General features: G+C 38.3%; 1 protein-coding gene across 1 annotated transcript in view; it reads left to right on the top strand.

Moving 5' to 3' along the window:
• GABRG3 (gamma-aminobutyric acid type A receptor subunit gamma3) overlaps nt 1-23,153 on the top strand; it is a 707,345-nt gene that overhangs the window by 438,511 nt on the left and 245,681 nt on the right. The gene's annotated exons all lie outside the window — the stretch shown is intronic.

Here is a 23,153-nt window from a genome sequence, read left to right as displayed (position 1 = left end):
CAGGTATTGGAGAAGTTTCTGTTGTTTATTCTGTCATTTATTTCTAATTTCAATCCATTATGATCTGATAGAGTACAAGGTAGTATCTCTATCTTCTTGTATTTGCTAACAGTAGCTTTGTGGCATAAAACATGGTCTATTTTAGAGAAGGATTCATGTGCTGCTGAAAAGAACATGCATTCGTTCTTTGTTGGATGGTATATTCTATATAAGTTAGTTAAGTCTAAATTGTTGATTGTGTTATTGAGATCTATGGTTTCTTTATTCATTTTTGTTTGGACGATTTATCCAGCGGTGAGATAGGTGTGTTAAAATCGCCTAGTATTATTGTGTTGTGGTCTATTTGATTTCTGGAATTGAGAAGGATTTGTTTGATGTACATGGATGAGCCAATGTTTGGGGCATAGATATTTATGATTGTTATGTCTTGCTGATTTATGCTTCCCTTAAGCAGTATGTAATGTCCTTTTTTATCCCTTCTGACTAGTTTTGGCTTGAAGTCCACATTATCTGAAATGAGGATGGATACTCCAGCTTTTTTGCTGTGTCCATGTGCATGGTATGTTTTTTCCCATCCTTTCACCTTTAGTCTATGGGTATCTCTTTCTATGAGATGAGTATCTTGCAGGCAGCATATTGTTGGATTTTTCTTTTTAATCCATTCTGCCAGTCTATGTCTTTTGATTGATGAGTTCGGGCCATTAACATTCAGGGTTATTATTGTGATATGATTTTTATTCCCGGTCATTTGACTCATTTTTGTTTTTTGACATGATTTGGTTTCTCCTTTATTTGGCTATTCCTTCAGGCTAGTTCCTCCCGTTGCTGATTTGCATCGTTGTTTTTCATCTCTTCCTCATGGAATATTTTGCTGAGAATGTTCTGTAATGCCGGCTTTCTTTTTGTAAATTCCTTTAGCTTTTGTTTATCATGGAAGGATCTTATTTCATTGTCAAATCTGAAAGTAAGTTTTGCTGGGTATAAGATTCTTGGTTGGCATCCATTTTCTTTCAGGGCTTGGTAAATGTTGTTCCAGGCCCTTCTAGCTTTTAGGGTCTGGATTGAAAAATCTGCTGATATTCTTATTGGTTTCCCCCTGAATGTAATTTGATTCTTTTCTCTCGCAGCCTTTAAAATGCTGTCTTTATTTTGTATGTTAGGTATTATCATAATAATGTGCTTTGGTGTGGGTCTGTTGTAATTTTGTATATTTGGAGTCCTATAAGCCTCTTGTACTTGGTTTTCCATTTCATTCTTCTGATTTCGGAAATTTTCTGATATTATTTCATTGAATAGATTGTTCATTCCTTGGTTTATTTCTCTAAGCCTTCCTCAATCCCAATAATTTTTAATATTGTCCTTTTCATGATATTCCATAATTCTTGTAGATTCTGTTCATGATTTTTTATCATCTTTTCTGTTTGGTCAACTTTCTTTTCAAGATTAAATATTTTGTCTTCAATATCTGAGGTTCTGTCTTCCAGGTGTTCTATCCTATTGGTTATGCTTTCTATGGAGTTTTTAACTTGATTTATTGTTTCCTTCATTTCAAGGATTTCTGTTTGTTTTTTTTTTCAGTATCTCTAACTCTTTTTTGAAATGATCTCTTGCTTCCCGTATTTGCTTTTTTAACTGTTATTTGGTGCGATCATTTAATGCCTGCATTTGCTCTTTCATGTCCTCCTTCAATGCCTGCATTTGCTCTTTCGTCTCCTCGTTTGCTTCCCTGATTGTTTTAATTATGTACATTCTGAACTCCCTTTCTTAATTTCTTCTGCTGTGCTGTCATTGGGTTTTATTGATATAGTATCTAGGTTTGTTTGGGACATTTTCTTCCCTTGTTTTCTCATATTGGTCAGATGTCAGTGGGACTCTGATATTGCAGATTTCCTCTATTGGCTTATAGTGTCCCTGTAGATTTCCAGTGTATCACCTCCCAGCCTTTAGTAGCCTGAAGTCTTGGAGGAACTTGATAATGCAGTGGTTCTGAAGAAAGCTGCCCCTAGCCCGCTACTAGTTCCAGGGCTTGGAGCTGGCTCTGTGTGGAAAGGCTCTCACTGGGGTGGTCTGCTCCAAGAAGCTGGCCGTGTGGGAGGAGCCCACCTCCGGGGTGCGCAGGACTGCCTGGGGAAGTCTCTAGCTTCCCTGCCCTACTCTAATAAGCCACCCGAATCTGGGCCTGCCGCCCAGGCCGAGCTTCACTGGTTGGGTGAGACTCACCCCGTGGCTCTATTTTAGTCTGAGTCTCTCAGTGCCTCCCCTTCTTGAATCCTGGGTTCTGAAACGACTGGAGATGCAGTCACCCTCTAGTCCACCATCCTGGATCGCCCCACAAGTGTCTTTTCCTGTGGTCTTTTTCCTCTTCTACCCTTATTCCCTTCCCTAGCTACAGTGTCCCCATCTTTTTCCTCCTAGCTGTTTCCTTTGACTAGTCCCCAAAGCCTTAGGTGACACAGGAAGGCTGGTGTGGGGGTGGATTGGGAGAGATAAAGCTTTGGATAACCTTTTCTCTACTGTTACAGGTCTCCCATGTGAAAAAAGAAATTCTTCTTAACCTGTCTCTGCCAGAGAAATTAAGGGATTTTTTTTCTTATATTTGCACTCTGAGAGCATCATGGGTTTCTGGGAAAAAAGCCTATGAATACACTGGGGGACTCATGAGGTTGTCGCCCCAGAAGTTTCTCACTGTTGAGCTGGTTCACATTCGGCCCCTAGCCATTCATCAAACTTTTACTTCAGTTTCCATATTCTTTTATGGTTTATGCAGCTTCTACTTCAGGTATATGAATCTCCACTGTGACTCCTCTGTTAACCTGAGCTCTGGGTGACTATTTGCCCTGTGATTGCTTGAAGGATCCAAAAAGAGCTTTGTCTCATTGTAAGGATTGGAATGACAACTTCCAAGCTCTTTTCGTGTTGGAACTGATAACAGAAGTTCCTTTAGAACTGCTTGTCACATAGGGGCTCTCCAAAACCATTTAGCTATCTAATCTCTGTCTCCCTGTCACTCTTCACTATGTACACCAACACAGGCAGAGAGAGAAAGAGCCAAAATAGGCTCAAACACTTCTGTATGTGTGTGGGCAAAGCTTTGACTATCTTTCTTATTTGGTTAGCTGAAACTAAGTAAAATGATCCAAGAATCCCCCCAAAACATAAATCCAAGGTGAATTAACCAGAATAATCATCTCATAATTAGAATGAAGAATATTGGATATTGAACTGTAAGGATGACAACGTGAGGTGATGAGGTGATGTTGTGTGGCCTGGATGAGGAACTGTACTGTGCATACATTCTCACTGACCCATGAAACAGTCACTCACATGCCCACACTCAGCTGAGGGGAATGCAGGCCAAGAGTACATCTTTCTTGGGCCACTGGCCACACATTGGGATCAGGCATCAAATCATGAGGTTATCTCAGCCTTCAGTGGTTGGAGTTGAACTTGAGAAACCAAGCTCAACACATTTCCCATACCCATGCTTATTATGGCTGCAGGAGAAATGTGGTGGGAGACTTAGAACATGATAGGGACCAAGGGAGGGGAGAATAACACCAAGATCATAGGATTGTGGGGATCAAATCACATAAAACACAAAAGTAACACACCCAAAAGAGATCCCAGTATGTCAAGCTTTCTTGGTAAGCTGTTGATATTTGTATTTTTTTTTTCACCTTTGTTGACAAGGAGGCAGTGAAAGGGAGTAGGCATCTGGATGCTTTGGTGTTCATGAGGTTTTTAAAGGTAACATCTACCAACCACCCAAATGTGTTTCTTCGTGCTCTTTTCCCTGCTCAAATAAAAAGAAGTCCATCTCTGTGGACCTTACGATCATCCTTAGTGTTTCTTTCCCTCACACCCCATCAGTGCACCCTGGAGAGTCTATGACCACTTGCAGGGCACACAAAGCTCTGCTTGGCCATTTTGCATTATCTTGTGTGAATGCTGCAGTTGTCTCTTGCATCACCTGGGTTTCTATGCTCTATTAACAACAGAGCAGCCAGAATGGTCATCTATATCTCTACAATCATTGTCTCATTCACAATTTAAATTGAAACCTACCACAGCCTCCGGGTCTTTTTATCTCCTCCCCAGCATTCTGCTGACTCCTGTGGGGGCTTAGTGTGATGCACACCTGTCACACATCAACCCTGCATCAGCTTCTTTCTTATATTAGTAGAATCCTCGTTCCCTAGACTTGTGCACAGTTTTCAATCACTTTCTCTAAGCCTGACTTCAAGATCACCATATGCAGGCAGGATTCCAGACTACCCTTTGTAAAGCCGTGCCCCTCTCACCTCAGGCTGCCTTATCTCCTCTGAGATATCATTCATGTTCTTGTTGTGTTCAAATGCTTCCATCACCCCATATCCACCACAAGGACAGGGGATTGCTGTGTTCTCCCACACAACTCTAACCCCAAGGCAGCTCTTGGCACTGTCAGGCTTCAAAGAGCTTTTGAAGGAAGAAGGACAGAAGGGAGAAAGACAGGGTTTGATGGACACCTGGGTAACTCCAAAGTCAGATTGCTTTGGCTCAGGCCCAGGCTTGCACCAAGAAGCAGGATGACTTTGGGCAATTTACTGTACCTCTCATAGGCTCAATTTCATGGCCTGAAAAATTATGGTAATAACAGAAGGATGAAGTTTATTACCCCCATGTAGAATGGTGAGCTAGCTCCTAGTGTGTAGAAAACTTAAGGCATTTTTTAATTATTATCTGGGCAGTTTTTCATAATAAGGGAACAATGTAAGTTCCTGCCCACCATCTTCTCTCTTTCTTAGAAGAGCAGGGATGGAATTCAGTGGAGATCAATGGTCGCCATGCCCCTGCATCCTTCTAATTGACTAGAGTATATCCTTTTCTTGTATTTTGGCTATGATTCATAAATATGCCTTTGGCCACTCCTTACACTGCTGTGGAACTACAGTGGTGTTTTCCACTCTCAATACTGACAGTCTAATTGGAGGGAGACACTGATTGTGTTTGGACAAGGTTTGACAACCAAATATTCTCCAGGAACCTCAAAATTTAAGAAATGTTGATGCCCATTTTCATATATCATAGGTTATAATAACAGTATGCCCCAAATAGAGAAACTATCATGAAAACTTAACCAACAGGTTTACTGCAGAGTTCTGGTCCATGGGTGAATGTCTCTCGTGCATTTAACATATGATTCAGCCAGTGCTGTCACCTACATGTAATCTGAGCTACTCAGGAGGCTGAGGAAGGAGGTTCACAAGTTCAAGACTAACCTGGGCAACTTAGCAAGGCCTTCTCTCTAATAAAAATTAACAAGGGCTGGGAATGTAGGTAAAGGTAGAGTACTCCTGGGTTGTTTTAGTCAGCATTTTCACTTCTGTGACCAAAAGACCTGGCAAGAGGAGGAAAAGTTTATTTGAGGACTCATAATTTCTGAGGTCTCAGTCCATGGATGGCCAACTCCATTCCTCGGAGCCCAAGGTAAGAAAGAACATTATGGTGGAAGTATGTGGTAGAGGAGAGCAGCTGGGTACATGGCACCAGGAAATGTGTGTGTGGGAGAGAGAGAAGAGAGAGAGACAGAGAGAGAGAGAGAGAGAGAGAGAGAGAGAGAGAGAGATGCTTAAGAAGGAAAAAATATATATCCCAAGGCATACACTCAGTGACCCACCTCCTCCAGCCACACCTTACCTGCCTACAGTTACTGCCAAGTTAATACTTATCAGGGGATTAATGTATTGATTAGGTTAAACCTCTTATAACTCAATAATTTCATCTCTAAGCCTTCTTGCATTGTCTTACACAAGAGCTTTTGGGAGATACCTAATGTTTAAACCATAATATGGGTCCAATCTGTAGTATCACAAATAAGTATGGTTCCATTCCCACAAGCTCAGTCTACCACATTTTATGGACGATTCATTAATTGGGCAAAAGTTTCTGGAGATCAGTGGTTGTGCCTGCTATATTTGATACTACATGTCCAGTAGATAGTACAGGTGAAGCACAATCCACATTGAGTCTTTCAAATGAACTTTCTTGTGTATAGCCAGGACTTATATGATAAGTGATTTCTGGTTCTCATCAGAACACCCTTGAGAAGGAAAGAACATTACAAATAATTATGAAAAAAAAAACAGGACTCCGTTGTGCCATGCCAGGAAATCCTAGGGTGTTTGGTCACCTTAGTCAAGAAAAGTGTCTCTGCTGGTTTGCAAAGAAATGCAACGTATTTGTCTCCTACCTTACCAGTGTCTCAAACCTGCCACAATGGAGACCTGTTTAGTGATTCTTAATTAGTAACCATAAATGGGATCTGTCTCCTGTATGTAAATGAGCAGATGATGAAAGGATGAAGAATGAAAAAAGATGATGAAAAGATGAAGAAAGCACTTGAATGCACAGATCAACCATTAAATGATGAAAAGGCCAATTAAATATGTACAAAAGAGCCCTGGGTTTGGTGGTGCATGCCTGTAATCTCAGTGGATCAGAAGGCTGAGGCAGGAGGAGCATGAGTTCAAAGCCAAACTCAGCAAAAGCAAGTCACTAAACAATTCAGTGAGACCCTGTCTTTAAATAAAATCCAAAATAGGTCTGGGGATGTGACTTAGTGACCAGTGCCCCTGAATTCCGTCCACAGTAACAAAAACCAAAAAAACAGAAACAAACAAACAAACAAAAATGCAAAGATGCAAAGAATTTGAATAGACTTTCCTCCAGAAAAGATTTACAAATCTCCTGTCAGCACCAGAAAAGATGCCCAATGTTATTAATCACTAGGGAAATGTAAAATCAAAACCACAATAAGCTATTACCTCATATCTACTATGATGACTATCATCCAAAAGACATCAGAAAACATGTGAGTGATGATATGGAGGAATTAGAACCCTGCACATTGCTGGAATATGTAACCCAGCACACTTTATTTTGAAAACAGGTAATTCCTCAAATAGGTAAATATAGAAATACCGTGTGACCCAGAAATCTCACTTCTAAGTATATAACCAACAGTAATGAAAACACGTGCATATACAAAAATTTGTACACAGATATGCACAGCATTGTAGTATGCGAGAGTGGGAAGCAACCCCACGGTCTGTCACTAATGAATGGGCAAGTAAAATGTGGCATATTCATACCATGGAATGTTATTCAGGCTTAAAAAGGAAGGAATTCTAACAGAAGCTACAATGTGGATGAACTCTGAAAACATACTAAGTGAAAGAAGGTAGACGAAAGGACAGATGTTGTATGAGTTCGCTCATATAAAATACGTAATAGATATTTTATCCATGTACAAAATGTATATTAGTGGATGCTAGAGACTGGGAATAGGGAGAAATGGGAAATAGTAGTTAAAAGGCATAAATAGGATTTCTTTTTGGATGATGAAAATATTCTGGAACTAGATACCGTAATCAATGTCCAACTTTGTGAATGACTAAAACTCACTGAGTTATCCACTTTTAAAGGGCAAGTTTTTCGTATGTGTATTTTACCTTGATAAAGCCTTTTTTTTTTTAAAGAGTGTAAGTGGTTTAGAGAGTGCATTGACCATAGTTCATTTAATGGTCATATAACATACATATATTGCACCTTTGTTTCCCATAATGATTTCAAGAGTGTTCCTTCTTAGGGTAAGTGGAAGAAAATGAGGATGGGTGGGGTGGAGAGGGAAGTCTCCAGGTCTCACCAAAGTTGACCACCAGCAGTACTGTTGTGATTCTCATTCTGCCAATCAGGGGCTCCAGAAATAAACATAGCTCTTTCCCCATACCTCATCATTACTCATTCCTTTGACAGTGAATACGAGGACCTACCTGAGTGGCAGGAACTTCAAAGGAGCCCCCATGGCCTTTCAGCTGCTGTCTTCACACTGATCTCTACCTTTTTTTCAACATCTACATTTGGACTGAGTTTACAAAGGAAAATCAAAGACAAAAGTTGCTGAGATACACAGGAGAAAGTTGAAAAATGTGTATGCTCATTCATGGAGAAATTCTAATACTTAGATTTTAGCTTATGAATAAAGAACAATTGTTATGGAAGAACAAGTCCATCTCAACACTTCTCAAATTAGTGAAGAGTTTAACAAATCTAAATATTCCTAGTCAGAGGTAAGCTAATAAATCCTGATGTATCCATACAAAACAAATAGGTTGCCACTTTGAATATGATCCTCAGGATTTGTATTTACCATGGCAGGGATTTCTTTCTTCTTGTCTTTTTCTTCTTTTTTTGTACTGGGGTTTAGTCCAGGACTGCTTTGCCACAGAGTTACATTCTCAGTCCTTTTTATTTTGAGATAGGGTCTTACTCACTAAGTTGCTTAGGGTCTCATTAGGTTGCTGAGGCTGGTTTTGATCCTCCTGCCTCAGCCTCATGAGTCACTGAGATCACAGGCAAGCACCACTGCACCTGACCAGAAAGGATATCTTGATATGACATTGATGGATGAATGTAGTTAGACCACACAGCCACATAGCAACATAGCTACAGGTCTGTTTAATATATACCCGTAAGTGGTAGAGTAAATATAGTACAATGGTAATTCTAGGTACATATATGGGTATTCATTCTAAAGTCTTTTCAACTTTTTTTTCTGTGCTTGGAACTTTCATAATCAACTTATAAAAATAATGATCCCAAGAGTAGGAAGTTTATCTGGTTATATTTTTAGAATTAGCATAGTAATACTCACCCTATAGTCAGGATTCCTTTATTGTGTCACGTGTCCATCCACATTCTCTTTTCTCAGTAGAAATGACTCTCCTTCTCTTTTTTTAGGATATCTCCTAATATATACTTTCCCCATTCTGCCTTTGAAACCATTTCTAGTGAGTAACTGGGTCTCTCAAGATCCACTGAGTTTCAGTGCAATCTATATTAACAGTCATGAAATTCAAATGTGCAAATTGACATAGTATAAGGCACAACACTCTCAGTCCATGGGCACAAAGACAGTAAAAATACTCTCAGTATTATGCAAACTTGTAAAATTATTGAACCCCCCCCCAATTTTAATTATATGGATTATCTCTTATTATTTAGTGTATTAGAAATTAAATCAGTTGATGGAAATTTGGGCCTACCTTTTCTCCTAATAGGCACAGGGTCTTTGGTCTTGACTTTGACTTGAATTTTCTTCAGGGTCAGAGATAGGGGTCTAATTCCATTCTGTTACATGTGGATTTCCAGTTGTACCAGCACCATTTGTTGAAGAGGCTATCTTTTCTCCAATGCATGGTGCCTTTGTCTAGTATGAGCTAACTGTATTTATGTGGGTTTGTCTCTGTGTCTTCTATTCTACTCCATGGTCTTCATGCCCAGTTTGATACCAGTACCAGGCAGTTTTTGTTACTAAAGCTCTTTAGTATAATTTAAGGTCTGCTACTGTAATCCCTTCTGCTTCACTTTTCTTCATAAGTATTTGGCTATTCTGGGCCTCTTATTTTTTTCAAATGAATTTCATGACTACTTTTTTTATTCTATGAAGAATGTCATTGGAATTTTAATAGGAATTGCATTAAATCTGTATAGCACAAGATGCCCTTCAATAGATAAATGGATAAATGGACAAAGAAACTGTGGTATATATACATCATTATTTATTTAAAAATATGGCATTTGTAGGTAAATGGATGGATTTGGAGAATATCATTCTAAGTGAAATAAGCCATTCCCCAAAAACCAAAGACCAAATTATTTTTCTGATAAGTGGATGATGATACATAACGAGTTGAGGGGAGGCAAGAACGGAGGAAGGATAGATTGTATAGAGGAAAATAAGGGGAGGGGAGAGAGTGGGGGGAATGAAAGGTAATAGAATTAGACGAATATCACCCTAGGTACATGTGTGATCACACAAATGCTGTATTTCATGTACATCCAGAGAAATGAAAGCTGTACCCCATTTGTGTACAATGAATCAAAAAAAAAAAAAGCAATTGAGGCTGAAGAAAAGTTAGAATTTGGAATATTTTATAGAAGTTTTCCTTCATTAATATTAAATGTGCAATAAAATTATTTTCATTTTCTGAAAAAAAATCTGTTTAGCTCTTTTCGTAGTAGGGTCATCTTGACAATAAATGGGATGGTATCAAATTAAAAAACTTCTTTGAAGCAAAGGAAACAATTCAGCATGAAGAGAAAGCCTACAGAATGGGAGAAAATCTTTGCTACCTGCACCTCAGAGAGAGCATTAATCTCCAGGATATGTAAAGAACTCAAAAAACTTAACACCAAAAAAACAAGGGACTGAACAGGCACTTCACAGAAGAAGAAATACAAATGATCAACAAACATACAAAAAAATATCCAACCTCTCTAGCATTTAAAGAAATGCAAATGATCATTCTAAGCAAAATAAGCCAAACCCAAAAACCCAAAGGCTGAATGTTTTCTCTGATATACAGAAGCTAATTCACAATAAAAGGGGGATAGGGAAGAATAGAGTTACTTTATATTAGGTAGAGGGGAGTGAAGGGACAGGAAGGGGCATGGGGGAAGCAATAGTGAAGCAGATGTTATTACCTCAAGTACATGTATGACTGCATGACCAATGTGATCCTGCAATATGTATAATCAGAAAAATGAGAGATTATACTCCATTTATGTATGATCTATCAAAATGTATAAATACATTTTATCATCATGTTCAACAAATTAGAACAAATAAAAGAATTTTAAAAACCCTACACTGACATTCCATCTCACTCCAGTCAGATGGCAATTTTCAAGAATAGAAGTAGCAATAAATATTGGTGAGTATGTGAGGGAAAAGGTACACTCATACACTACTAGTGAGAGTGCAAATTGGTACAACCACTCAAGCAGTATGGAGATTCCTCAGAAAACTTAGAATGGAACCTCTTTGACCCAGTAATCCTACTCCTTGGTAATTACCCAAAGGACTTAAAATCAGCACACTATAATGATGCAGTCACATCAATATTTAGAGAAGCTCAATTCATAATAGCTAAGCTATGGAACCAAACTAGTTGCCCTTCAACAGATGAATGGATAAACAAAATGGAATATGTACAAAATGGAATATTACTCAGCCACAAAGAAGAATGAATTTATGGCATTTGCAGGTAAATGGATCAATCTGGAGACTATGATGCTAAGCGAAATAAACCAATCCCCCCAAAAAAAACAAAGACCAAATGTTCTCTCTGATATGCTGATGCTAACACAAAGTAAGGGGGGTTGGGGAAAGAAGAGAAATTCCCTGAATTAGCAAAGCAGAATGAAGTGAAGGGAGAGGAGAGGGGAATAGGAAAGACAGTAGAATGAATCAGACATAACATAACTTTCTTATGTTCATATATGAATACACAACTTGCGAAACCCACATCATGTACAAATACAAGAACAGATCCTAATTAGGATAAGTTATACTCCATGTATGTATAATATGTCAAAGTATACTCTACTGTCATGTCATTAAAATGAACAAATAAAATTAAATTAAATTTAAAAAGAAACACGCCATTCATATTGTCAGAACTAAAGGACACATGATCCGTGCTAAAAAACTTAAAACAGGTATTTTAAAATATGCATTTATTAATTCATTTAAAAATAACAAAAAGGCAAAATAAATAACATATTTCTGTAAAAATAATTATAATAACTATATTATTAAAGTAATTTAGCAACAACAGTGACATTTGCATTTCAGCAAATATCTTTAATGTCTGTCTTAATGAAAGACAGATGATTTTTCATGTCTGCTTCCACATCCAATCTGTTGTAATATGTAATTTTGGCTGAAGACAAAATCCAGCCTGAGACCGATATAGTTTGAAAATGGATGAGTCTATTATTAGACTATGCAGATAATCATGACTACTTTATCTTCGTATCACATTAAACTTGACTACTAGTTTCTTAGAATTTAGTTATAGTGTGAAACTTGAAACTATGTAAGAAATTAGGCATACATTTTTCCTTAAAATCCACTGATCTGCCTCATACTTTGAATATATCTTTAATCTATGCATGATTTTGTATTGGTCCTTTGAGATTGGTGTACACAGTTATGTAGCTCATCCAAATGTTGACACATTATCATACAAAACACATTTGTTAATATCCTTAGCAATCTTGTTAAGAAAGTATTAAGCATCTGGAATCTGACAAGTTCATCATGGGGGATATAAATTTTCTTAACTTAATATTTCCACTTGAAATCTCAAATTTTGGTTTTGTCTAGGAATACTGTTAATTGCTTTCCTAGAAGTGACAGACTCCATTTGTTTTTAAGAAAATGGCTACCCAAGCCTGAAAATAACAACCATGTGTTGCTTTTACCAGTAAAAACACTAGTTCATGAGAAAAGTTTTGTCTTTCAGCTCCCTGGATTGAAGGATAATTGTAGATGATTTTTTCTAAAAGTGCTGCTAGAGCAATACCTGAATAATGAATAAGAAACAGATTTATTTCTTGTGGTTCTGGAGACTAGAGAGCATCCAAGGCCAAGGATACATTATCTGGTGAGGAGCTTCTTGCCACATCATCCCATGGCAGAAGGCAGAAGGGCATCAGAGTGTATAGGAGAGAGGGAGAGCCTGTACTTGCCACCTCAAGCCCTTTACCCTGAGCAGTAATTCAATCTTGAGAGCAGAGATCTCAGGACTTGAGCACCTCCCACTAGGCCCCTCCTCCCCATGCTGTTGCCTTTGTGGATGAAGTCTCCATCACATAATTCCAGGGGGAACAAATTCATATCATAGCAAGTATTGCTGATCCATTCTAAATCCTTTGGTAAGGCTTTTCTGTGAGCTGCACTGTTGCAGGGAATCTCCTTCCCAGCTGTAGGAAATATGATTCCCATGCAACCATGCAGTGTCAGGATGGGGAAGGAAATCTAGAAAAAAGGGCTGACAGTAGCAGAGCAATCAGTAAGGCATGAATTTGCAAGTGACACGCCCTCACCCTGCCTCCCCCTGTATAGTGTACCCTAAGTTAGCAGGTCTGATGTGACACTTTATTCCGTTATTCCTGCCAGCTTCCACCAGGCTCCAAAAAGGAAAACAGTGTAGGAAGACAGGATATATGATAAACGGGACCCAGATGAACATTTTAAGAATGCAAAGAGAAATGACTGCATAAAAAAGGATTAACCCCACACTCAAACACATATATCTCTGTAAAACGATTGTGAAACAATGGGGGAGATTAAAAACTGATTCAGTAAGTTTAATGAAATTAAGAATCATCACTCTGATTGTAAGCATAATATATTTGCTTGTGTTTCATCTATCTTAACTGAGGAATTTGTGCTGAAGAATTAATGAGTGCACTTGTCTGATATTTGCAATTTACTTCAAAGAAGCCCGTTGGGGTTGGAAGGCTGGGGAGAGTGTGGGTAAAACAAGACCGGCCTTGAATTGGTAACAGTGAATGTTGGACGGTGGGAGCATGGGAAATTTATTATGCCATTCCTGCTACTTTGGTATATGGTTGAAGATTTCCTTATTAAAGAGTGTTTGAAATAACGAAAGCAACAACCACCACCCCACATAGATCAAAAGCCTACTAGAATTTAAGTATTGGATGAATAAAAAGCAATGACTTTCGTTTTTACTTTTAATTGATGCACACAGTAACGTAGGAATGCCTAGTTGCGGCTAGCGCTCTGGGAATTCATTGATTTGACCACTCGGGAGGCCCAGCTGCCTGCGCCTGGCGCGGTGCAGAAGGCATCTCTTCTGGTGGAGTCCTAGGTAGAGGATCTCTGAGCTGAGCTCTGCTTTGGAATGGGGGCGGGGAGAAGAGAATGAGGGCGGGGGGGGGGGGGGCCAATGCACAGGGGATTCGAGGGCTGCAGCGACACCTTCTGGTGGCAGATACGCGCTGCAGGTTCCTCTTAGGGATACTGAAGTTTAGGGGTGAGGTCGCAGAAAGGTAAACTCTCCCAGAGGCTGCCTGGCCTCAGGCCCGCACCCCTTGGGGAGGGTGACCAAACACAGCAACCGGGAAGCTGTGCCCCATTCCTGCCCCGGCGCTCTGCTCCTTCAGCCATCTCACAGTCAAAATCTACTTTGTTTGAAAATGTATTCTTTTTATTGCTTGTTCTTAAACTTCCCTCTCAGACTTATTTATTTATTTATTTATTTATTTATTTATTTATTTATTTATTTATTTATTTATTTAATCTTTTGGCAGGACATTCAATTTTGATCAATTTCAGTGTTTACCACAATGGCCCATAACTGAAACTTCATTTAATGAGAAAAGATATATTTATTCAGTTCTTTATTTTTGCAAGTCATCAAATTAAACATAAAATGAAGCTAGGATAAACAATACCATTAGAGTTCAGCTAGGATATTATAAATTCTGATTTGAAGCTGAGAAAACAAGCATTTGCAGTCTATCCCCATGGTTAACAATGTAATAAAACCTAAAATACAAAGGAAAGGATCTTTATGGCCAGAGGCACTAAGTATATGTATTCCCCATTTGAATATTTTTCTGAACCTTTCTATGAAGTATGGATAAGTAAATAGCATGTTGCATTTTTTTGAATGTTTAATAGTTATCTTCTGTTTTCGTGGATCTTTTTCTTAAGCCACATCCGGAACTATCTCTTCTGTAAGGCAGATTCAAAGCAGAAGCTTATGTAAGCCAGAGAAGTCACGCCAAGATTATCTGAACATCTTTTTTAAACCTTCCAGCTCTCTGATTTAGTTCTGAGAAATATTTTCATGTGTATTTTTTAATTCACCTTACTTGGTTCCTCAACATAACATGTAATTTTTGAGTGCTAACCATGTACCGGGCCCTGTGGCCCTCTATCTGGGGACAGAGTAACCACATTGGGTCAATAGTGCTACCTGAGGGGATGCAAATATGTGGGGATCACCAGACACTCCTGACAGAGAATCAGGGGTGTCTCTGCCTCAGCTAAAGCCATCTCAGCTAAACAGGCAAGCCCTTTTGAGGGCTGTGGCAGAAGGACACCATGAAAACAGTAGGCCCAAATGGTGTTGATTTGATACAGGCCGCCATCATGGGTAGCCCTGCTCTTCCTGGGCAGTTGGGTTCTGAGAATAAACAAAAGGGAGACCTTCCCCTTGGCTCATATCAGAGACTCCACAGACAAAAGAACCAGCATTTCTTCTGAATGTTAAACTTCTCTGGACCCAGAACCCTATAATTGGAAGATAGCCAGAGCCCTATAACTGGAATCTCAGGAACCAATAGAAATCCTGCATTAGTCCATTTTCTGCTACTGATAACACTATAACACTGACTGAGTCAGTTCTAAGAAAGGAGGTTGGTTTGTGCTCACAGTTCTGTAGATTGAGGGTTAACATCTGGTGATGACCTTGCTGGCAGAGTCCCAGGCAACACAGGGCATTGCATGGCAAGAGACAGGGATGGCACATACATTGTATCTCTTCTGGTTTCTCTCCCTCTAATAAAGGGTCCAATCATGGAGTCTCCACCAATGACCATATCAAATCCTAATCACCTCCCAAAGACTCTATCTCTAAACTCCGCGGTTAGATTAAGTTTCTGCCCTCTTAATACTTCACAATGGGGATTAAATTTCAACAAAGGTGCTGGGGGGGGGGGGCACACTCATATTAAATCCAAGGTATAGCAATCACCCACCTCAGAAAGTGTGCTTGCTTTGATGAGATTTTTAAAATATGATCCACCAGTGAGGAGTGATTCCTAATAGAGAACCACAGTTGTCTGAAAACCTCAGGAGTTTTTCTAGTCTAGGCACCAGACCTGGATGAGGTTCCTCCAACCCCCGACACTCCATCTGGGGAGTGGACGGGTCCCCTGGGCACAAGGCTATTACCCCCTTCTTTTCCCTCATTGTTTCTCCTGCAGTGACTGCAGAAGCTCTGCAAAGGGCAGCCTCTTCCTGCCAAAACTGGATCCCCTCCACCACCCAGGAAAGATGACCTCAGAGGAGTCCAGGTTCCAAAGGTTGCTGCAACAATGCTAAATTCTTGTCTACTTCTGGGCTGTGGACCCCGTGCTTTTTGGATTCCTAGATGACTTAGTGGAGTGCTCTTTCCATCCATGTTGGTGTCCAGTTGTGTGGCCATGAGTTAGGGCAGTTTCAGTTTCCAAATGCAGAGCTGTCCTCACCTTACAGGAGCAGTGTGACCTTGAGTAGTATTCTGGGAATGACTTGATGCCTTATTTCCCCTAATTGGGAAAAGGAGATAAGTAACTGATCGCAGTGGCACCATGTGACAGTGAAATTAAGTCACCTGTGTAAATGCTGTAGCACGATGCTAGGCAAAGAGTGAGCCATGTTGGCTGCTGTGGAGTATGGCTGTGGCATTCATTCAGCCTTCCCAGTTGGACTAGATCATATAAGAGCATTGACAGGGCTCCGGGGCTTAGGAGGAAATATATCTGTGTGGCAGTTTGGCTCCGCAGAGCACCTGGAGGTATGGCATAAGCCAATGTGGCATTGAAGATCTTCCCAAGTGCTCCTCCACCTCTACATTTCTGGGTCTTGGTTGCTGAAATCTGCTTACCTAAGTGGTAACTGCTCTGGTTTGGGTATAGTTTGAGTCTATGGGCTAGAAGCTTGGCTCTTGTTGTAGAGATATTGGGAGGTGATGGGGTCTAATGCAAGGTGGATAAGTCATTGGGGCACTATTTTTAGAATGGATTAATGTAGTTCTCTGGGATGCTGGTTAATTCTCCAGATAAAATTAATTACCAGAGAGACATATTAAATGAGCAATGTTTTAGGATTCTAAAATAACTTCTTTTCAGAATGATGCTAACATGCTGAGACTGAGGACTTCACTAGGGTTTTACCCAAATAAGCTTCTATTCGAGAGGAAAGAGTGGAAGGAATAGTGTGATTTTCCTGGGTAAACTTCCATGAAATTGAATTTAGCAACCACCAGATAAGTGAGATGTTTGGTCTGCCTGTCACCCCCACAAACTCCTTGCAGGAGAAGACAGCAGACTTCACCTTTTGGTTGAGAATTAGGGTGGGTGGGGTGTTCTCAGGATCAGGCACACCATCGTTTAATGGGGGGTGAGTGGATATCTGTCTGCAAGGATGAGAGGGCAAGCAGCTCTTCTGGGCTGATCCATTCTTATAGAAATGTCATTTATTTTCTGCAGTTTTCCTGAACCCTGCCATTGGCTGGAGTCAGACTAACAGACAATGATGTGTCAATTAAGCCACTTTACAAGATTCCCATCCAATCTGTCATTTTAATGTTTCTGAAATGATTGTAATCCCTTGTCTTTAAATATTAGGACTTATTTAGCTGATGCTCAGTAGCCCCACTGAGAATATTTGACAATGTCCTTTTATTCACTTTTGAGGAAAAGACTGACTATAAAAATTAATATACACAATATATTTTATGTACATAAACATGCATGCATGTGCATATGCACACACGTGCAGGTTATTTTCCTGGTTCTGGATTCATTGTTTTTAACGATGATGACCATATATGTTAGTGATTGAAAATGACATACTATTTGTTTAGGAGAATTGAGTGCTAAGTTGTAATGCCATTCAATTTAGTGTCATTGAATGTCTTTTAGGAGTTCAAATTGACTCAATTAAAATATATATGCAGACTACTGCAAGAACATAGCAAAAAGGCAAAAAATTCAGCTTATACTATCATTTTTCTTTTCTGTTCATTGTCAGAAATTCTTGGAAACTGATTTCACTGTAGTGACAGAATTAGGTTACCAAGTAGACTTGAGGTAGTAGGTTCCACTAAGAGTGAATGTTTGCACCTAGGAAATGCCCCAGCCAGATTCACGTTTGAGGTTAAATCATAGGATTAAAGATGGTACTGAGGTTTGAATCAGATTGTGAACACATCCTTCTGAAGATATCAAAAATGAAAATCAAAACATGACCTTATGATTTTTCAAAGGCAAAGGTTTTCAAAAGACTAGCTGTTGACTAAAAATTAATTCATGTTTCTTTCAATTGTTAACATTGCTCATGGTTTTATACAATAAAAATTTTCTGATGTATCATTTGGACTTTCTATTCAGTATTTTAAAACACAAAACACATGTACATGATTTCCCATTTGTTTCAAAAAAATATTTCTTTTTTACTGTGATATTAACAATTTGTTCTTTTTAGTTATACATGACAATAGAATGTATTTTGACATAAAAGCATGGAGTGTATCTTATTCTAATTAGGATCCCAGTTTTGTGGATGTTGAGATTCACTATGGCTTATTCATATATGTACATGGGAAAAGTATGTTAGATTCATTTCAGTCTTTCCTATCCCTCTCCCTCTCCCTTTCCTTTATACCCCTTTGTGTAATCCATTCATTTTTAAAATTGCACCATAAAACAGGAAATGGAATTTGCCTGTTGCCCTGTATGCTGAGCTGCTTTATGGATGCCTTTTACTTGATGCCAACATCATATTCAGGTATAAGTTGTCACTGGTTCCAACTAGCTGTCCACCCCTGATTTCAGAGCCAGATATCAATGGTTCAAATGGGCATCTCTCCACACATTGGTGCATCAGAAAATGCACCAGAACAGAAGTTGATGGCTCTGATAAACTGCCAAATGTAAGAATTTGTTTCCCAGGATTCCCTGGGACTACAAGCTATATATACCCATTCCACTGAAACTGTTCTATGATAAGAGCACCACTAACTTCTATTTCAATACACAATCTTATTCCTCATTCATAACTCTGAGAGCCTCTTCTATTTCTTGAACCACTGTCTTCGTCTGGTTTCCAGAGTCTCTTCTGGTTGTATTCCTCTAGGTCCTCCTTCTTGGTGTCCTTTACAGACAGCTCCTCAATTCCACACACTCTAAACATTGGATTGCAATTGTGCTGAGTCTTCACACCTCTCTTTCTTTTTATATCCACTCTTAGTGTTCACATATAATGTGATGGCTTTAAGTACTATTTGCACAATACACATCCCAAATATGTATCTCTGCTCTTCTATCTATTCTGAGTTCCTTACTGGTACCTACAACTGACTAATTGACATCTCTCTCCCTCTGAAGCTTTCATAGGCATCTCAAACTTAAATACGTAAAACTTCAAAGTTCAATTTCAAGCCTCATTATCTGGTGTCATCTGCCAAACTTACTACTTTTTCCTGTCTCACTAAATGGCAACTCCATCCTTCCTGTTATGCAAGAAAAAAAATCTCGAAATTATTTTTAACACAATTGCTGATATTTCACATCTTATATGATAAAACATTGGTGTTGAAATGTCCAAGTAAGAATTAACTTTATCATTTATGACCTCCACTACTACACATAGGTCTAAGCCCCACCATCCCTTGTTTAGAATGTTTTATTAGAGATTTGGGTTCATCCCAACAACCTCATGCATGCATAGGTTCAATTTCAATCCATCATCCCCCCTTTTACCTCCCCCTTTCCCTCCCATCTTCCTTCTCCTCCCCCACTCTCCTTCCTCTACTCTACTAGATTTGCTTACACTGGTCTATGTACTTATATTTGAGTGTTTTTTCTACTTATGCATAAAGGTGAAATTCCCTATGGTATATTTAAATACGCACATAAGTTTTAAATTGTTCATTCTGCATTGCCTCCCCTTACCCATCCCTCCATCCTGCCTCTCAATCTCCTTCTTCCACATTACCAGTCTTACCTTAATCCTTATTGTATTCTATCCTTCCCTCCCCATTTCAGGTCAAATGTTTTCTCTCATAGCTTCTGCATATGAAAGAAAACATTTGACCTTGTAGTTTCTGAGTTTGGATTATTTCACTTAGCATAATATTCTCCATTTCCATACATTTACCAGCAAATACCATTCTTTATATGACTGAGTAGAACTCTGTTGTATGTATGTATGTACGTATGCATGTATGTATGTATGTATGTGTGTGTATATCAGAATTTTTTAATCCATTCAGCTCTTGATGGGCTGTTTTCTAAGGCCTTGAGGTAGAGAATAAGCTTATTTATTTGGGATCTCTCTCTCTTTTTAAGTGTGAGCACTTAGTGCTATAAATTTTCCTCTTAAAACTCCTTTCATACTGTCCCAGAGATTTTGATATGTTTCATCTCTATTATTACTTGTTTCTGAGAATTTCTGGATTTCTACTTTCATTTCTTCTTTGATCCATTCTTCATTTAGGAGAGTATTGTTCAATTTTTATATATTTATGTGGTTTCTATTATTTTTCTTGCTTTTAATTTCTAGATTTATTTCATTATGATCTGATAGATGGCATGGGATTATATTGATTTTTTTTGTTTTGTTTTGTTTTTGCTTAATTTGCTTTGTGGTCAAAGTATGAACTATTTTGGAAGAAGTTCCATGCATTGCTGAGAAGAAACCATTTTGGGTGAAATATTCTGTAGAAGTCTATTAGGTCCATTTGATTTATAGTACTATTTAGTTTGCAGATACATTTTTTTATTTTTGTTTCAATGATCTGTGTATTGGTGAGAAGGGTGTGTTGAAATCACCCAGTATTATTGTGTTGGTGTCTACCTGGGATTTAATATCATGGAGTATTTTTTATGTAATTGACATTTGGGGCATAAATATTTACTAACATTGTATCTTCTTGTTGGATTGCTCCCTTTTCCAGGATATAATGGCCTTCTTTGTCTCTTCTGATAATTTTTCCTTGAAATCTGCTTTTTCAGTTAGGAGAGTAGGTACTTTTGCTTGTTTTGGGGATCTATATGGATGGAATATATTTTCCTTCCTTTTACCTTCAGCCTGTAGGGGTCTTTGCCTATATAATTAATCTATTGTAAACAGCATACAGTTGGCTCTTGATTTGAGATTCATTCTCCTGAACTGTTTCTCTTAATTGGAGAGTTGAGACCATTAACATTCAGAGTTAGTATGGTTATGTGATTGTTGCTTCTTGCCATTTTGATTTTTGCTACATTTAATCCTGTCTTGATTCTCATTTAGTGAATTATTTCATATTTATCTTCCTTGGTCCAGGAGCATTAGGAATTGTTTTTTAGTTCATCTTTATGCAGTTTATCTTCCAGTGTTCTTTGTAGTGCTGACTTGGTGTTCGTGAATTCCTTTAGGTTATTCTTGTAATGGAAAGTTTTATTTCTCCCTCAAATATGAAACTGAGTTTTGCTGGTATAGAAACCTTTGTTTTCATTTAGAACTTGGAATATCTTATTCCAGGTCCTCTTTGATTTTAGGGTCTGAATTGAGAAATCAGAAGTGATCTTTATTGGTTTGCCTCTAAATATGACCTGATGTTTCTCTCTTGCAGCTTTTGATATCCTTTCCTTATTTTCTAAGGTAGGCATTTTGATTATGATATATCTTGGAGAGATTCTCATTTGAATAGGTCTATTTGGGGTCCTGAATGCCTCCTTTGTGTGGATGTCTATCTCATTTCTGATATGGGAAATGTTTTATCTAACTATCTCATTGAAAATGTTCTTTATGACTAGCTTGTATCTCCACGTTCTTCTCTATCCCAGCGTTTCTCACATTTGATCTTTTAATGTTGTCCCAGAGTTCTAATATATCTGATCACGTTCTTTAATTTTTCCTTTATTGTATTCTGTCTACTCAAGGTCATATATCCTGTTTTCAAGGACTGAATTTCTGTCTTCAAGAGATTACGGTCTACTTTCTATGCAATCTAATCAATCTAATCAGTTAGTGATACTTTCAAGTGAAATTTTGATTTGATTGATAGTGTCTTTCCTTTCTAGGAGTTATGATTTGTTTCTTTTCATTATTTCTATTTTGTTATTGAAGTGGTCTTTCATTTCCTTTATTTGTTCCATTAATTTCTTCCTTATATCTTCTTTTATTATATCGAACATTTTAATAATCAGTTTTTTATAATCTTTCTCTGGGATTTCATTCCCATCATTATCAGTGGGATCGTTTTTTGATGCTTTGATGCATTGTGAATTTGGGAGGCAGATTTGCTTCCTTGTTTCCTCCTGTTATCAGAGATCTCAGACTTGGACATCAATTGAGATGGATTCCCCTTTCCTTTTTTTTTTTAGCATGTGTCCTTTTGTGTGTAATTCTCTTATTTGTTCTGGGAACTTTCTGTATTTTTGATATGTGAGTAGATGTTAAATCACTTTTGGAGAATGTCTCTCTGATTGTTTCTTAATATGACAGTATCATGGTGTATACACATAATTGAACATGAAAAGTTTCTACACTGTGGCCTTGGTAAACATTTTAGAAACCAAATTTTTGCCATTGTATTAAGCTGCATCATGGAAAGCTCCTTCTGGTTTTATATATTTCAAGGCAAGCACTAAATGCACAAATTGCTTCAAATGAGAGTGATTAGTTTTTGTCTCTAAAATTTAATTTGCATGGCAGTCACATGGCTAAATTATGCTAAGGCACCATGTGAATGTGCCTTCTTGGGCATTAATATGATCTCATATGGCAAGTTGAGTCTCTGCATGTCCCTAGGCAGTCTCAGTTAGACTCTGGCTAATGACAGGAAGCTGTGATGTTGCCCAGACAACAGGTGATCCAATCACAGTAGGGAAGATGTTCTTTGAAGACAACATGTGCAGAACATTGAGCTATGACTGTGAATGAAGACACTATTCACATATCACTTGGAAAGTTGCAGCTCAATTCAGAGAGGAAAGTTTCATGCATATTCCGTACTATAAGTAGGCGGATGGATTTTATGTCCAGAGTTTTAAACTTACACTGAGAATAGTTTCCTTAGTAATTCCCAGAGGGCAGTGGAAGGAAGGCAGGTAGTATATTTTCCAGAGCTATTTTATTTTTGTCAGTTTTTCTGGGGAGTGATCGACTTTGAGCAAATTTTTTAAAAGACTTTCTTTATAATTTGACTATATTGTGATCATTTAGCCCATTTCTAGCATGTTTGCCTATCTACTCAGTTAACCATAATATAGTGATGCAAGTAGCACAGAGCAGCTAGCCTAGTGCAAAGAAAATATGGATATTATCCTACATAATGTTGCTGCTCATCACATATGCATGATCGCATTTTTAACTATTTTGAATTAATTTCATGCTTGTAGGAAAATTGCAAGACTAGGGCAAATAACTCTTCTTGATATGTTACCATGTTTGCTGCACACACACACACATACAGATACACAAACACAAATACATATACACACACACATATTTTTTGTTTTGTTTTTGCTAATCCATT

The sequence above is a fragment of the Sciurus vulgaris genome (assembly GCF_902686455.1).
Source record: "Sciurus vulgaris genome assembly, chromosome: 2".
NCBI lineage: Eukaryota > Metazoa > Chordata > Mammalia > Rodentia > Sciuridae > Sciurus > Sciurus vulgaris.
Note: the sequence above shows the minus strand (reverse complement) of the source record. Positions and strands in the feature narration are given on the sequence as shown.